General features: G+C 32.7%; 1 long non-coding RNA gene across 1 annotated transcript; it reads right to left on the bottom strand.

Annotated features, from left to right (window-relative positions):
• Window positions 1-1,309: 1,309 nt before the first annotated feature.
• Window positions 1,310-3,007, bottom strand: LOC127715917 (uncharacterized). Its single transcript, XR_007988679.1, has 2 exons — window positions 2,949-3,007; window positions 1,310-1,440 (listed from the first exon to the last, which is right to left on the bottom strand). It is a non-coding gene; the product is annotated as an uncharacterized LOC127715917 (long non-coding RNA).
• Between the last annotated feature and the right edge of the window lie 2,960 nt (window positions 3,008-5,967).

The following is a 5,967-nucleotide window of genomic DNA, read 5'->3' as shown; positions in this document are numbered from 1 at the left end:
TTAGAATATGACCTTGACCTTTGACCTTGGCCTCAATTTCATTTAAATGAACCAAGGAACTCAAATCAATATACCTTAGGTCTCTATCACTTACCATTCATGCTATACATTTATATATCCCTTATGTCAAATACAGAAGGGGAAATAACTCTCATATGGAGTTTACGTATCGCTTCTGTCAAAATTGGAGAAAGCATCCTGAGGATATAACGAGCAATTTGGTAAAATAAATTTGTCGCTTTCTTTTACGGTTATGGAGGAGATGCTTGCACAAGGAAAACAGTGTTCGGGGAGATAACTCCTACAAAGAAAATTATTTGGTTACGCAGGGTAAATTTCAAAGGCACATAAACTGTTCGATATCATATACCAAATATCTAAGCGACATATTGCGAAACAAACATTTATCGCAAGAACAAAATTTGGCGGAAGAAAAAAAAAATAATAATAATTAAAAACCAATTGTTCAAAGAACAATTGAAGGTCTTTCCACATCAATTTTCTAAATAATTGATGAGAAGCTAATTCTGGTTTACTCAAAGCTACTATTGGCGTCCAATCATAGGTTTTTTCATACTGATTCAATAAACATATGGTTTCTATAGACTTTTGCCTGAAATAAGGGAGATAATTGTCAACTTCCGGTTTAGAAAATGTCACTTCTGGTCTCATATGATAGCTTTATTTACACTGATTCCAAAAATATAAGGTTTATATATACTTTTGCCTGTAAAAAAGGAGATAATTGGCTACTTCCGGTTTAAAAAATGTCACTTCCGGTCTCAAATGATAGATTTATTTACTCTGATTCCAAAAATATATGGTTTATATATACTTTTGCCTGTAAAAAGGGAGATGATTGGCTACTTCCGGTTTAGAAAATGTCACTTTCGGTCTCATATGATAGCTTTATTTACACTGATTCCAAAAATATATGGTTTATATATACTTATGCCTGTAATAAGGGAGATAATATGCTATTTCCGGTTTATAAAATATCACTTCCGGTCTCAAATGATAGATTAATGTATGACCATTCAAAAAATATATGGTTTCTATGTACTTCTATATGAAATAAGTGCAAAAATGACTACTTCCGGTTTACTCAAGGTCACTTCTGGTTGACATTTTTCAAGGTCATATGTCACCCAACATTTTGCAAAAGATTTTATGGCTTTATCATGTACCAATATGAAGTAATAATCAATTTACCTTAAAATAAAACATTTCAGGGGCAATAACTCCAATAAGATGTCGCTGGATTGTCTCAGACCAAATGTATCATATCTTCATCACAATATACCAAACATTTTGCACTTGTTTTTTAATATATAACATTAAAAATATCGGAGCAAATGCAAAAACAAGCAAAAGACAAAATTCAGAACATGACCTTGACCTTTGACCTTGACCTCATTTTCGAAGTAAGGATCCAAGGACCTCAAATAGAAAGACTATAGGTTTATACGGCTTACAGTTTATGAGTAACAAAAACATAACGACAAATTTATTTCATAAAGGTAGATAACTCCTATAAAATTTCATCGAATTGCTTCGATCCAAATAAGCCAAAAATTCCTGAGGATGTAACAAACAATTTAGAAAAAGAATTTTGTCGATATCTTTTTTTGTTATGAAGGAGATGCACACACTTGATAAACAGTGAATAGGGAGATAACTCTTACAAAGATAATTGTCCGGCTTAGCAGGGTGAAATTTAAAAGCGCATAAACTATACGATACAATATGTGAAATATCTAAGCGACATATTGCGAAACAAATATTTATCGCAAGAACAAAATTTGGCGGAAGAAAAAAAAAAAATAATAATAATAATAATAATAATAATAATAATAATAATCAGAACAAATACAATAGGTCTTTCCACAGAAAAGTGGAAAGACCTAATAATCAGAACAAATACAATAGGTCTTTCCACAGAAAAGTGGAAAGACCTAATTAAAAACCATTTGTTCAAAGAACAATTGAAGGTCTTTCCACATCAATTTTCTAAATAATTGATGAGAAGCTAATTCTGGTTTACTCAAAGCTACTATTGGCGTCCAATCATAGGTTTCTTCATACTGATTCAATAAACATATGGTTTCTATAGACTTTTGCCTGAAATAAAGGAGATAATTGTCAACTTCCGGTTTAGAAAATGTCACTTCCGGTCTCATATGATAGCTTTATTTACACTGATTCCAAAAATATATGGTTTATATATACTTTTGCCAGTAAAAAGAGAGATGATTGGCTACTTCCGGTTTAGAAAATGTCACTTTTGGTCTCATATGATAGCTTTATTAACACTGATTCCAAAAATATATGGTTTATATATACTTTTGCCAGTAAAAAGAGAGATGATTGGCTACTTCCGGTTTAGAAAATGTCACTTTTGGTCTCATATGATAGCTTTATTAACACTGATTCCAAAAATATATGGTTTATATATACTTATGCCTGTAATAAGGGAGCTAATATGCTACTTCCGGTTTAGAAAAGATCATTTCCGGTCTCAAATGATAGATTAATGTATGACTATTCAAAAAATATATGGTTTCTATGTACTTCTACATGAAATAAGTGCAAAAAAGACTACTTTCGGTTCACTCAAGGTCACTTCCGGTTGACATTTTTCAAGGTTGTATGTCACCTAACATTTTGCCAAAGATCTTATGGCTTTATCATGTACCAATATGAAGTAATAATCAATTTACCTTAAAATAAAACATTTCAGGGGCAATAACTCCAATAAGATGTCGCTGGATTGTCTCAGACCTAATGTATCATATCTTCATCACAATATAACAATCATTTTGCACTTGTTCTTTAATATATAACATTAAAAATATCGGAGAAAATGCAAAAACAAGCAAAAGACAAAATTCAGAACATGACCTTGACCTTTGACCGTGACCTCATTTTTGAAGTTAGGATCCAAGGACCTCAAATAAAAAGACTATAGGTTTATACGGCTTACAGTTTATGAGTAACAAAAACATGAATACAAATTTGTTTCATAAAGGTAGATAACTCCTATAAAATTTCATCGAATCGCTTCGATCCAATTCAGCCAAAAATTCCTGAGGATGTAACGAACAATTTAGAAAAAGAATTTTGTCAATATCTTTTTTTTGTTACGAAGGAGATGCACACACTTGATAAACAGTGAATAGGGAGATAACTCTTACAAAGATAATTGTTCGGCTTAGCAGGGTAAAATTTAAAAGCGCATAAACTATACGATACAATATAAGAAATATCTAAGCGACACATTGCGAAACAAACATTTATCGCAAGAACAAAATTTGGCGGAAGAAAAAAAAATAAATAATAATAATCAGAACAAATACAATAGGTCTTTCCAAAGAAAAGTGGAAAGACCTAATAATAATCAGAAGAAAACCAATAGGTCTTTCCACAGAAAAGTGGAAAGACCTAATAATAAATATACAGTCCGCCAAAAGTTAAGCACCACCTATTTTTATTGCATCGAAATTTTTTTCATTTAAAAAAATCAGTTAATCCTCGAAAATGAGAAAATATTCATGTAGCAATTTTAGAGTTCCAGATAAGCTGCGTATTTGCGTGATCACGCAATACAAATGATTAAAAACCCAATACAATTGCCCATTGCAGGGTCCAATAACCCAATTAATTCAAAGGAAAACCCAATTATATGCCAAAACCATGAGTTCTTAACGCTTTTACGTTTGCGTTATTTACCCTTATCTAATTACAATCGTCGCGTAAATCTATTTTTATAATATTTAGAATTGGAAATTTCCTTTCGTTCTAAAAATAGAGCCCTGCATCAAGTAGCTGAAATAGGTCCCTGTTGGAATTTTCCGTTGCTCAAAAGGTACACGTGTTTATGAAAACAATTCGATCTTCTCGGCGTTTATCGAATTAGCGTTTGTCATGTTTTCATATTTTTTTCGAATTGCTCGGGACTTATCGTAACATACAATGAATTAACACGAAAGTAAATGTCCGGTAAAAATATTGAATAGAAGCATGTTTTAAGCTTCTTTTTGATAGCTGAGGACAAGTTATGATGATAACAAGACTCAGATAGTGTTTTATGAAACGTCCTTCGAACGCACGGGCGTGTTTGCGTACCTTAACGAGAACATTGCTAGAACGATAAACACGGGGTTTCTTCAAGAACGAAATCAGTTGGAAAAAGTGAAAGGCCAAATTAATTATGACATGTTATGTAGTTGGAAAGCATCGGAAACCAAAAGTTCTAATAAGGGACAACTTAACCAAGATTTATGTTAATTAAATCAAACAAAAACATTCAGGTATAATTTTAGTTTATATATTATTTTTTCATTTTCAGTTGATGAGTGAATACACATATCCGTTTTTTTACGTCAATGCAGCTTGACACTTTGTTTATTTTGGTCTAATTGTTCTGTATGCTTAAGATAGCTGTCTTATTGGCTAGTGTTATTTATTTATTTGATGTTGCAGAATTATTTGTAAATTAAAGTTGAATGTGGTGTCCGTAATTAAACCACCCTTTAAACCTGGTCAAGGTTTTGGGGTATATCTTAAATCTGGGAACTACTTATTATTTTTATTAAAAAGTAGATCTGGCAAATAGGTGAAAGGACTGGCAAAACTTTCTTACAGCACCCAAATTTCACATATATTACATAAAAATCTTAACACTAAGCCACACCTACCCCAAATAAACTGTAGGATATCATATGGGATCTAGAAAGGTAATTAGTTACTGTCCAACTAGTGATACAAGCTGCAGTTTATATAAGTTGCGAGAAAATACAAAACTGGCAGAACGTTTAAAACGGGACACAAATCAAACGTACAATTGCTCGTCAGTGAATAAACCAAACAAAACAGCTAGCACATATACAAAGAAAGAAACATATTAAAGATGGAAAAACATCTTGGGTTGATATAATCTGATTATAACATGCATAAATATTCAATATTGTGTTGATGAAAAAACCCAATACATTAAGGAGCTTGGTGGTGAAAAACCCAATTTGATATTTGCTTGAGGGGTGAATCGGAATTGATAATGCAATTAAAAAACTCTCACCCAATTACATAAAAAAATGATGGGTAAAAACCCCAATTTGTGAATTCTTATCTGGAGCTCTGAGCAATTTTGCTAACTTATACCATAAACAAACCGTAGACTTAAGTTTGTTCACGTATGCAGGTTATATGCATTTGAAACTTGCATTCATAGAAATAGTGAAAATAACACAAATCAGAAACGGAATTTAAGTTTCACTGTGATTTTATTTTTTTACAACAATTAATCACCCAATATCATTAAAAGTCTCTACAAATAATATTTGGTATGTTCGGCAAATTTAATGTCAATATTTGAGTCAATAGGGTGTATAACACCCTCTCTTCCGGTACAGTTCCATATCACGGAGTCTCATACTCTGTACAAGCCTTCTGAACTTTAGTTGAGCAAATTTATTCCATTCAGCAACAATTGCGCTTCTTAAATCGCTAAAATTTTGCTAAGGTGGATCTCTGCGATTGAGATTTCTGCCAATGGTATCCCAGACATGTTCGATAGGGTTCATGTCTGGAGACATGGAAGGCCAAAAGATAGTGTCAATGGCTTCTTGCTCTTTGTACTCTTTGTACTCGGTTACAATCCTTGCCCTGTGTGGTCTAGCATTGTCGTACATGCACAAGGGTCTTGAAGCAAGTGTAGGAATATCAAAATGAGGGACTACAATATTTCTAAGCACCAAATCCCTATATGTCTGTCCGTTCATGTTACCCTGCAGAATATGCATACCCACCTTACAATAGTATGAGAAGAAACCCCATACTGTAACACCACCAGCAACGTATGCAGTCGTTGGGCAAATGTTGTTTTGGTCATTAGCAGTTTTATAACCACGGCAAACTCGTATTCTGCCGTCTATTGGTCAATGAACATTTTGCCAGCTTCTCATGTTC

The sequence above is a fragment of the Mytilus californianus genome, unplaced genomic scaffold (assembly GCF_021869535.1).
Source record: "Mytilus californianus isolate M0D057914Y unplaced genomic scaffold, xbMytCali1.0.p SCAF_9, whole genome shotgun sequence".
Classification (NCBI taxonomy): Eukaryota; Metazoa; Mollusca; class Bivalvia; order Mytilida; family Mytilidae; genus Mytilus; species Mytilus californianus.
This window is presented reverse-complemented; position numbering and strand designations above follow the sequence as displayed.